A 13,204-nucleotide genomic window follows, 5' to 3' on the forward strand; every position below is an offset into this window, starting at 1 on the left:
AAAAGTGTGTGAGAGAAGCTTATTGGTTCGTACAAGAGGAGTAAGACTTCGTAACGTTTCTCGAATGTTCCTTGAAATACCCAATAAGTCAGGGTAGTACAACCGTCTTTTAAATTTTGTTTTAAGCAAAAAAAATTTTCTCCCTCCGTTCCTTAATAATCTATGTTTTAGAAAAAAAATTTGTTTTTAAAAGATCCATATTTTACATTTTCAATGCATGTAATAATGATAAATTGCAAAAACATTAATCGTGTTTACTGAATTTTGATTGGTTAAAAATCATAAGTAAATGCTAAACACAGAAAATAATGCATTTATTGGTAAAATTTTGCGTGTTTTCTTAATATGTGTGAAATCTCTAGAATATGAATCTTTTAGGATCAGAGTATGACTTTTGTAAGATTAAGAAGTATTCTCCCAAAGTACTTTGGAAAGTGTTTGTTGTGTGAGCTCAATTAAGCTAATTACGTTGGAGTTTGAATTACTAAAGGAACATGAAAATCTGATTTATCTACATATATATTTTGCTTTTAATATTAATCCTTGCCAGCAGAGTAAAATATAATCACCATACTTAGGCCTGGACGTTCGGATACCCGTTGGCATTCGGATCGAATTTTTCGGGTTTTCGGATTTACGCTTCTAGGTCCCATACTAAAATTTTATTAGTACGGGTCAGGTTCGGATAATAACACTTCGGGTTCTGTTCAAAATTGTATTACATCATAAAACCCATAAAGTAATCATATATCTTTTGGGTTCGGGTTATATCGGTTCGGTTCGGATATAACCAAAGTAAAAAACAAATTTTTTGAAGTAAAACATAAAGAACAACATCTAAATTAAATAAAAATTAATTTATCACATATAAAATTGATAAAATAACAATAAAATGTTAAATCAAGCATGAAAACAAACATCATTTGTAAACAACATGTATTGCCTTATAGAGAGTAGATTTTTTATTTCAATGAGCAAATTATAAAATACTTATTTATAACTAATTGTGTATTTAAAGCATTTATTAGAATTTTAATATTTATTATTATATAAAATATTACCACAAATATTGAATTTAATAATTGGAATACTTATATATATTTCAAAATATTTATATTGACTATTAATTTTGGATTTTTCGGGTTATCCGTTTGGGTTCGGTTAATAACACTTCGGGTTCGGATATTTTTTGTACCACCCTACAAGACCCGTTCGGGTATTTTTACGTTTCGGGTCGGATAACGGTTCGGGTTTTTAGGTTCGGGTTCGGTTCGGATTTCGGGTTCCGGATTTTATGCCCAGGCCTAACCATACTACTGTAAATCAACTAATACCACACAAGGAATTTTAAAGGTCTCTCTCTCTTCTCACCTCAAAATCTTTGAGAGAGAGACTATCATTTTGGGGGGTTTTTGTGGTGGCTCGTTCACCGTTGGTCAAACCCCTCATCGGCTTACTCCGTCGTCGTCTATGTCTTCATCGACAGACAGTTTTTGCCTCCGTGTCCTCACCTTTCTCTCCGGTAAATAATGTCTGTCTCTTTTCTCCTCGTCATACTCTGTGTTTGGTGTTGACGGCGGTTTCATGGAGTTTTCCCGATTTAGGGTTTAGTCAACGGTTCATATGGCTCCTCAGTCCAATCGACTCTCATTCATTTCCACCATATGTTTCTTTCCCCTCCTCGTCTGAGGCTATTTCATCTTTGAGCTCTTCCTTTATTATTAAAGGTGACTGGATTGCATGCCAGAAAGGTGATAGGTGGTTGATCGATTGATGTTGATTGGTTTCTTTCCGAATCGTATGTCTAATGGGAAACATGGATTCAATGAAGACTGTTCGGGTTGGGCAGTTCTTCTCCATTAAAACTCCGAAGGTTCATCCTGCCACTTCTTTTCGCGGGAAGCATGTTTGCCGTCATCTTGATGCGTGTTCATTGGTTAATAGGCAACCAGACATGTGGTTGACTATGTCGACTTGCTTCCACTACGGTTTTCTTCTATTGGGCTGAAAGCCCAAAGAATTTTGTGTAGTTGACCCATTATTGAGGCATTTTGCTTTGGTTTTATTGTATTGGATTTTCCAATTGACAGAAAAAAAACTAATACCACAACAACATATTACATCCAATATTACATCCAATATGAATCTCCGATTCATGTGTGTTAGTAAAAACATGCACTTGGTAAATGAAAACCATTGACTAACAATATCTTTAGAGGCGGGGTGGGCACAAGCCGAAAACTTGGTATTTTGGTATACTTGGTACTCAGCTTGATTTGTATGAGTAGTAAAATTTTGGATTTGTAGTTGGTTTGTTGAAAATGAGTATTTGCAGTTTCAAGTATTTAGTAAAAATGACGGATTTGCAAGTTATTTATCTTGTTTATTACATGTTACTTGTAAATTGCTTGCAAGTTACTTGATAACTAGGTGATTCTTCAGTGCTAATGCACGAGTATAAATATTTATAAAGTTAATATATTAGAATTAATTGATATTTACTTTTGGTTTTAAATCAGTTTATAATTTATATTATTAATAATATATTATTTGAATTAGACATATGATTTTGGATATATTATATCTAGTTGGTTTGGTTGTCTTTTGGGTCAACAATCGATTTGTTTATCTCTTGGGTATATTGGATTGCATCTATTTGTACGAATTCAACTATAATATTTTTATTTCAAATATAGTTAATTTTGATTAAATACTTATTTGCATTTAGATTGGTTATTTTCTTAGATATGTAAATATATTTTAGTAAGATTATGTATAATGTAATATATATTGTGCTTAGAATTAAACAAAAAAATAAACTGAAGTGTTTGATTCAAAATTACATAAATTAATATAACGATAATACTCTGAAGTCTCATGCATATATATATAATTATATTGTAACAATTAGTTAATATTTTATTTTTATTTATTAATATGTTTTGAGTCATCCTGTAATTTATATGTATAAAAATAAGTAGATTCATATTATACAATTATATTATCTTATTGTAGTTAAATCTTTGATTTTGGATATAAGTTGAATTAGTCGAGTCACTCATGTTGTGAGTATATTGAGTTACATATATTCTTTCAAATTAAAACTCAAGTATAAGTATTTTTGATTTTAATTAAGTCAAATCAAATTAGTTTTATTTCTCGGTTAAATGTGCATGTATGTTCATAATATTTATAAAAATTATATTGATAATTATAAATATATAAACACACTAGATGGTGTTACATAAGTAATATCTAATGACGGCAAGTTACTTGATAATTCTTGGTAAGATATTTGTTGATTCATTATAATTCAAAGCTAAATAAATTTATTATTTTTAAAAACTATCTCATTTATTTTTTCTATCTTTCAGTTATTTAGGGGAAACCGGCGACAGAAGAGGAAGTACGTCATGCTCTTTTCATGATGCATCCGGAAAAAGCCTCGGGTCCAGATGGAATGACAACACTTTTTTACCAACACTCTTGGCACATTATCAAGAAGGATCTCCTGGATATGGTTAATAATTTTTTTCTCACGGGAAAGCTGGACACAAGGTTAAATATTACAAATATTTGTTTGATCCCGAAAACTGAGAGGCCTACACGAATGACGGAGATGAGGCCGATTAGTATTTGTAATGTGGGCTATAAGATCATCTCAAAGGTTCTATGTCAACGGTTAAAGGGCTGTCTTCCGAAGATTATTTCGGAAACACAATCGGCTTTTGTCCCAGGAAGACTAATATCGCATAATATTCTTATTGCTCAGGAAATGTTCCACAGGTTGAGGGCTAATAAATCTTGCCAGAACAAGTTTATGGCTATTAAGACGGACATGAGCAAAGCGTATGATAGGGTGGAGTGGGCTTTTATTCAAGCTTTACTTCATAAAATGGGATTTGATCCCCAGTGGATTCAACTGATGATGGAATGTATTTCCTCGGTGCAATACAGAATTCTGATAAATGGACATCCACAAGGGAATATTTTTCCAGAGAGAGGTTTACGACAAGGGGATCCTCTTTATCCATATTTATTTATTATGTGTACGGAGGCGCTAATTGCGAATATAAATAAGGCAGAGAGGCTGAAACAGTTAACAGGAATGAAGGTTGCACGGGCTTGTCCATCGGTATCACATTTGCTATTTGCAGATGATAGTTTATTTTTTTGTAAGGCAAAAAAGGAGGAGTGCGAAACAATCCTCAGAATACTGAAAGAATATGAGGCAGCATCGGATCAAATGATAAATTTTCAAAAGTCTTCAATTCAATTTGGTTTTAAGATTGAGGAAACACTTCGACAGGAGCTTCTGGACATATTAGGTATTCAGAATCTAGGAGGTATTGGCTCATATCTAGGTCTGCCTGAAAGTTTGGGTGGATCAAAGATTCAAGTGTTCGGTTTTGTGCAGGAACGTCTTCACAAAAGAGTAAATGGGTGGACTTTTAAATTTTTCTCTAAAGGAGGAAAAGAGGTTGTAATAAAATCGGTGGTTACTGCTCTCCCAAATCATGTCATGTCTTGCTATCGAATGCCAAAAGCAGTTATTTCAAAATTGATAAATGCAGTGGCACAATTTTGGTGGAGCCCAGGGGGAGGTGTACGAGGCATGCATTAGAAATCTTGGACAAACTTTGTATTGATAAAGATGAAGGAGGTTTGAGATTTAAAGATCTATTGGATTTCAATACAACTATGTTGGGGAAACAATTTTGGCGTTTGATTGAGAAACCTAAATCATTATTTTCTCGTGTTTTCAAAGGAAGGTATTTCAGCAATGCTTCACCCCTTGAACCGATTCGTTCATACTCTCCGTCCTACGGATGACGCAATATTGTATCTGCTAGATCTTTGGTTAGCAAAGGACTAATCAAAAGGGTGGGATCAGGATCATCCTTTTCAGTATGGAATGATCTTTGGCTCCCAACCACTCGCCTGAGACCAGCAAACAGTAATCAACAAAATCTCTACCCACATCTCACAGTGGATTCTCTCATTAATTCAACATCACACACGTGGAATTCCCAGGTTATTCGGCCATTGTTGGAACCATAAGATGCAAAGATCATAGAAAGTATTCCTTTAAGTAAGCATCGTTTGGTTGATCAAGATGGATGGCATTTTACCATCAATGGAAAATATACGGTAAAATCAGGATATCAGGTGGAACGAGTATACCCAGATAGAGAGAAATCGTTGCCGTTCATTGGACCAACAATTAACTCTTTAAAACCATACTCTTGGAAAATACGCTGCCCACCAAAAATAAAACAGTTTCTTTGGCAGTTAGTATCGGGCTGTATATCAGTAAAGAAAAAATTGCGGAGTAGGGGTATGCACGGCAATATTCAATGTGCAAGATGTGGAGATAGCGAGGAATCGATCAATCATGTGTTTTTTGAATGTCCCCCGGCGGTTCAAGTGTGGGCTCTCTCTAAAGTTCCATCGAATCCACTTACCTTCCCTTCTCCGGCCACAAATTTAGATTATCTATATTGGAGGGCGTCTCCGTACATGGATGATCATCAGTTTGCTTAGATTTTATGGTATATTTGGAAGGGACGGAATAATAAATTGTTTAGTAATCTTGATGTTGATCCTCGCGACACTTTGAAACTAGCAGAGACTGAATCTCTACTATGGGAAGCGGCTCAAGCCTCCGTAAAGGATGGAGCACCCAATGTGCAACAAATGGAAGCAACAAATTTACCTTTAATCTCGGGTGGTTGGTGTTTCACGGATGGATCATGGAAAGCGCATCATTTATTTTTTGGGACAGGGCTGGTATAGCACGCTACCGGGTTTCGAGGGACTGATGGGAGCCAGGAACACAAGAGCAAGTCTCTCGCCTCTACACTCGGAGTCGGATCCTCTCGAGGCTTCTGATTGGCTTTCTGCATTTTCTAAATTACAACTTCTGCTAGAATTTGCTTGTGGTTATGATCATTCGTTTGATCATGCAATGTCTATCACATTGAGGATGAGTCTATGAGAGGCATGCACACAAAATAACACATTTGCCTTAGATTTTATTCAGTTATGGGCTCTGTTTTTTCTGATATTCCATGGGACCATGAACCATGAGGTAGATGTTGACTTCATATACATGACTGATGGTGGTTTTGGACTATCCCATAAGTTTTATTACTGAAAATTTAGAACGGGGCTAAAAAGAATCTCATTGATTGGTTGGTTTGTTGCATTTACTACATCCAAATCCCATCATCAGTGTACACCAACTTTTTATTCTTCTTAACATGTTATACTTTATGCCCTTTTTCAAAGAAGCACCTTATATTTTCAGTAAGATTCGTCATATGTTTTTTTGTATGTTATAAGAAGTGTCACATGCCATTTTTCACTCGCTATATAGCGAAAATCATTTTTTTTGGTGTAATTCAATTTATTATCTAATAACATACATACCAGCTTCTTCTTTAAAAAATGTATTCTTTTTTTTGTATCTACATATAATCAAACATTATTATTTGTGAGCTGGTTTATACCCGCAGAGAAACATAATAACTATTAGTAACCAGTACCAATTCAAATGTTAATGGTGGGTGTGTGGATTTTATCAATGCCCAATTATGTTTCAGTTCAATTCTGGGTTTTCGGTTAATTTCATAATGATAGGTAAAACATATTGGATAATTTTGGGTTTTCAATTTAAATATCGGGAAATTTAATTTGTTCGAATAAAAATATTAAATGATTTGGATAATTTAAAATAAAAAAATATCTGATATTTTGGGTATTTCAATTTTGGGTAATATCGAATAAAAATATCTGATATTTTTAATAAAAAATATTAGGGTAATTCAATTTTGGGTAATTTGGTTTATAAATAGTAGTTTTAGATATTTGGTTATTTAGAAATCAAATATAATAATTATTTATTGGTATATAATTTGTATTTTAAAACTTAGGTACCCATTTGGTTCTATGTTCGGTTTCAATTTTCGGCTTCAGAGATATCATATCTGCTGGGTTCTTTATGAAATTAATTTTAATTTCAATTTTGATTTTGTGTTTTTCTGTTTGATATGGTTCGGTTCACGGTTTCAGTAAATGTACCTAGACCTATACACTATATTGAAATTCATTTTAAAAAATTATTTAATTTCGAAAACAAATCCACGTTTTTTAAGCGCAGGTCAAAATCTAGTAAAGGTTTCTTAAATTGTAATCTAGTCTCAGTATATAATACAACTTGATTATTAGTTGTCTCAATAACTTTACGCTTACACTATAATTTCTTACATAATGTTATAAATTATAGTTTATTATTTTGAAAGTTTGTTATATATATTTGAATACAGATGATGACATAACGATGGTATTAGCATAAACCATATGTTAATCTATAGTCTCAGTATAATTTTATAGTCTAAGAAAAGTCTTTGAACACAAATATCAAAAAGTGTTATGTTAATCTATAGTCTTCAGTATAATCTATGGTCAGTATAATCTATAGTCAGTATACTCAATAGTCTCAGGAAAGTCTTTCCACACAAATATCAAAAACTAGTTTGGTTAGTGATATTTATTTTGCAAGTAGCATTATCCCGGTGGGATAAGGAAGTTTAGACAAAATCATTATGATACTAGGACAAGCAAAGACTGGATTTTAAATAGAAGAGGTCTTCACCAACAAGGGATCGTCAGGGTAACAACGAACAACGAGAGAGAGAGGCATCCAGAGTTTAAGCAAATTAAGAGAGAATGTTCTTTTGCGTATATAATTAATTTGTAATCTCTATTTTGTTCTTGAAAAACACTTTTTCTTTTGAGAGTGAATAAAATATAAATTTTGGTAAATTTGTTTCATCCTAAATTTGTGCACAAAGTATAGGTTAAATCCTTACAAAAGGTACGAAAAGAACAAAGTCACCTCGTTCCGCAACATTAAAACTCAAGATGAAAGAATTCAAATAAATATGCAAGACTTCCTCAAATAAACCATTACACAACTTGGACTACAGACGGGTTATCATGGCCGGAGCGAAGGTGATCGGACGAACGTTCACCAATGTTGTTCTTTTCAAGAAACAACCAATCGATCGAACGGTGATTTTATTGAACATGTCCGGTACGGAGGAGTTAAGGAGAATGGTCTACGGTCTAACCGACCATCTTAGTCAAACCGATCATCTTGATCAAATCGTACGTTCATAGAAATAGTTTGCATCAGTCTCTAGGTTTCCGGTTCTGTACCCTTGCGCTGAACTCATCATCTGAGGAAACGTCACGTGGCATTTTGAAAAGCTTGGGTCCACGAACTTATTGTGAATGTCTTGCGGTAACCTAAGCGTGAAGCGGTCGAGATTCCCCTCATGTTGACGGGTGGTGAAAACTCCGGCTAAGCTCCATCCGGTAAATATAGACCTACGTGGCATACTCTGGTTATTACAGGTCAACGCCACCGAGTCAATCAATCTTGCATTCGGAGGAACAAAACCCGTATTCCGGTCACCTGTTGATTCAGAGCGGAGAGTGTCATCAGCTAAACCGGGTATCTCAATAGAAAAAAACGATTCTCCCGGTACGGGCACGAGATTGGCGCGGCACAGAGGACATGTGGCGTGAGACTGGAGCCAAGCATAAATACAATCAGGATGGAATACATGGCAACATTTAGGAATCAAAAGCAGCGTTTCGTCGTCTTCAAACTCGTTTAAGCAAATAGGACACTCAAGGGCCTCTTTGCTTATCATGAGCATCTTCACCGTTGAGTATCGGAACGTCGGAAAAGTCTCAATGACTGATGCGTCAATTCCAGGCGCCCGCGGGCGGTTCAGGGAAAGCCTGTTACCGCCCGCACCGACGGAGTGTGCGTTGTTCATCCCGATGAATCGCTCGAGCCACGTACGGAGACATATGGAGAAAAACCCGAGGGTGAAGAAAACGCTGATTAGGACAATCATGAGTATTACCATGTTTGGGTCAAACCGATAGCTTTCTCCAGACATATCTGAATCGCCATCAGTCGATTGAGCCGAAGCGTGGCCGGATAAGAGTAGCAGAAAGAGGTGTAACTGTAATATCGAACCATGATGACCAGTGATTGAACCGGTGAGACCTCTGGGGTTCATGAGGACCAAGCTTCAGCCGGCCTGAGTCTCCAGTGTATGCAACAACCCTATCTACTTTCAATTTTTGACGAAAAGAAAATAAACAATACTGGTATGATGATCAGAGGAGATGTTTCTAAGAACAAGAGAAACATTGCTGAGATTTTAGATTTGAACAATGTCCTATTTAAAAGATGTTTGCATCATAACTAATTAATAAGTTATATACACTATCCATTTTCTAATATATAAATGATGTTTACGATCATGCACATAATTTAAAACATTTAATGTTAAAATATTTAAGCCAAAAAATTACTAACTATCTATTTACCGTGATTCAATCAATAAAAAGGGAATATAAAATGTCATAAACACACACAAAATTATTAAAAATTAAAAACATTTCCTAATTTGGAATTTTTAAAATTTCTTAAACGTCAAATACATTTTTTAAACGAATAGAGTACAATTTTTTTACATAAATTATATGGCATGATTGTGATTTACTGATTTCCATCCAGAAGTTGAAATGTCTTTTATGATCAATGAGACAACCATTTAGTGCAAATATCCCCGATACTTGTTAATGCCCGGGATCTACAACTTTTCAGTTCCTTTTTTTTTTAACTGTGCAAGTCCTTTCTATTTTCCAAAGGATTTCAAGCCTATCCCACTTTATAAGTTAATGTATTTTCTTTTCGTTTTTGACCAAATTTTTGCATGTTAATGTACTTTCACAGTAGAGTTTTTATTATTTTAGTTATGCCAGACTAGTAATCCATCAACTTTGATATACCAAAGTTAAAATCACAATGATCTTACACAAATATTTTGATGTGTCACAGAATTATAATGGTAGTTTATTGGTCAAGTTAGAGTTAAAAAGGATTTGCATTTTGCAGAACGGGTTTATAACGCCATGACGCATGAAAATTTCACGTTGAGTGGCAAAATTAAATTAATAAGCGATACTAATCTGGCTCTGCATCGTGTTTCATGCCATGTCCTCAGAGGCGGATCTAGAAAATATTGCAACATGGAGGACACTATTAAATAACAGAATTTTCAACCAAAAATGCATGAGGCATTAAAAATCTCTTTAAATAAGACCATTTGAGTTTCTTGATTTTCAATAATACGAATGAAAGTAAAACTTATGTGTGTGGCACTTACCCCGCCTAGGTCTGCTCCTGAACTTTTCATCACGTCGTTTTCCAATTATACGTTTATGTTCTTAAAATGCATGTCGGTTGATTCATGCTCTCTTGTTGATTATATCAAGGGAAATTTATCGTATGACGTTCAAACAATTATAAATTAAATATATGATCAAATTGACTTAGTTTTTCTATATACTCTTTTTATTTTGTGTATTATTACCGAATTACCTCCACATCAACCAGTGCAAACTGCTGTGAACATAATTTTAAATTAGTTATAATTTTGTTAGAAAGTGGTGTCGTGACAACTGCAGAATCACACCCAAGCACAAAATAACTTTCTCTTTGTATCTTTTGAGAAGTTGAATAGTTACAGTCAGATATTCACTTCACATAAACTTTCACCTCTTCCCATCCCTTTGCGATTTTCTCCACCCATAGTTTCAGCGGCGTGCATCCCAGCGGTCCCAAGAGTTAGAAGATTTTGTTTATAAAGGGTATTTCTTTTGGAGATTTTTCTGTTCAGTGCTTGCAAAATCGATAAAGAGGAGCCGGCGAAGTAACAGACACAACGTCGAGATGCTTCAACGATTCACATTCACATCAGTGATTCTTGGTAATTGTTTACACATGTGTAAATAGAATGGACTATTTATTCTGTACTATTTATGAGTATACTATTCTATTGTTTTTGTACATAGAAGGTAAGTGTTCACATTTTAATATTTGTTTAGTGATTAGGATTTATGGTTTAGTATTTAGAGGATGGATGAGGTTAGAGTCAGCATTACATTTTGATATTTGAGTTTATGGTTTATATGTATATAAAATCCCCAACAAATATTTCGTGTTTGCCTCGCCCACCTAGATCACAAATAATAATGTTTCTTTGCAAATTTCAAAATAGAGTTTTTTGGAAATGTTCTAAGCCCCAGCTTTTGAGATTAATTGTTTTAGTTTTTAAAATTGTTTTTTTGTTTTTGTTTTTCAAAAATCATTTTATTACCTATCAAGATTTCTTAAACAAAATTGATTCCCTAAAAGTAAGGGAAACAAAAACTCTTGTAGAAGAGCACGCAGCTTCTTATGTTACTTGAAACAAAAATCTATTAAAAAATTATGTGTCTGATGTTGAAAAGAAAAAAATACCCATACAATTAAAATAATTTGTATATGAAAGTTTTCTAATTAGTTTCTAATTTGTAAATATTTTTAATTATGTTTATTTTTTATATATATTATGATTTATATTTTACTATAATATATATATTTTTTATAAAATATAATAATTAAAAATGTTAGTGTTTTTTTTATTTTAAAATAATCATCAAAATGTTTTGAGAAATTTTAGTAGTAACTTCTAAATATTTTATAGCTTTTATGTTGTATTATTTTAACGCAATGTATTAATTAATTTTTCAAAAATTAAAACATACAGCAAAACCAAAATATAAAAATCAAAAACCAAAACGAAAATCTGAAAATTAAAAAGAAAAAATTGAAAATCAAGAACTAAAATCTAAAATCTAAAACTAAAAACTAAAAACTAAAAACTAAAAACTAAAAACTAAAAACTAAAAACTAAAACTAAAAACTACTAAAACAATCATCACCTTTATCATTTGTCTGTTAACAAAAGGTTAGTAGAACTTTAAATATTTTTGGATGATATATTTTGTATATCCTAGAGCAATCATTTTAGAAATTTACATCACATTCAATCACATGGATGTGGTGTAATCTAGGTTTAAAAGTAATCTACAACACTAAATTTGTGTGGTTACACAGATATAAGATTATGTTTTAGACCTTATTCGATTATCCAAAACTTACGTCCATTCAAAAATTGCACATTCCCACAAAAATTAGTTTGGGTCCTTCGTCATACCTAAAATAACTCTATATTAATAATAAAAAATTAAATATATATATATCACTATTTTCCATTAATAGAAGTTTATTAAGATTAAATAAATATATTATAATAAGTGATTAATATTTTATTTTTAATTTTAAATATTTTGATAATTTAGTTGTTTAATTTCTATTAATAAATTCTTTTAAATTATTTTAATTAGACATATAAATTTTGATATGTAATATCAAGTTAGTTTGGTGATCACTTAAGTATATTAGATTACATATACTTATTTTAATTCAACTATAGTATTTTGTTCTAAATAGTTATAATTTTTGATTAATTATATTATTTATAGTTAGGTTGATTTTTCTTAGATCTATAAATATATTTTAATAAATTATGTATAACTTAATATATATTGTTTTGAGAATGAAACATAAAAATAAACTAATTCAAAATTACATAAATGAATATAACAATAAGATTTTGAATTATAATGTGTACATAAATATTTTAGAAAATAACTAAATCGTAGGATACTGCCTAAATGAACATAACCGATGAAATTTTGAAAGCTCATGAACATATATCGATATTTAAAATAATTTGTAAATTCTAACTAATTTTATACCTTAAATTTATAAAAATAGATTAAAAATTATTTCAAATAATATTAAACATGAGAATTTCAGATTTGCTTGGACATTTTTTATTATGGGTATATTTAGTTGTATATATATAATGTCTTAAGGGGGAAATTATTAATGTTTAATATGAGAATTATTTTTTGAACTTTCCTACCTTTTCAAATAATATTTCAAGTACACCTACCTTTTTCCCGGCATGAACGAATTTTAATAGCAAGAACTTATAAATTATAAATAAGATTAATAACGACACGAAAACATACAATTTTTTTAATTTATCGGATTCTAAGGACATGAAGACTAGTGTATAAAATTTTGGATTTGTAAATCATGTAATCTATTCTACTAACACCAAATTACCTTTAAGAATTAACTCTTATTTTATCCTAATAAATCACAACACGTGCACTGAATTAATAACTACTAATTAATTAATTAAAAATCATTGTTTCG

The 13,204-nt window shown here is 32.2% G+C and overlaps 1 pseudogene; it reads right to left on the minus strand.

Annotated features, from left to right (window-relative positions):
- Window positions 1-7,971: 7,971 nt before the first annotated feature.
- Window positions 7,972-9,504, minus strand: LOC106448318 (annotated as a pseudogene).
- Window positions 9,505-13,204: the final 3,700 nt, after the last annotated feature.

The sequence above is a fragment of the Brassica napus genome, chromosome C7 (assembly GCF_020379485.1).
Source record: "Brassica napus cultivar Da-Ae chromosome C7, Da-Ae, whole genome shotgun sequence".
Taxonomy (NCBI): Eukaryota; Viridiplantae; Streptophyta; class Magnoliopsida; order Brassicales; family Brassicaceae; genus Brassica; species Brassica napus.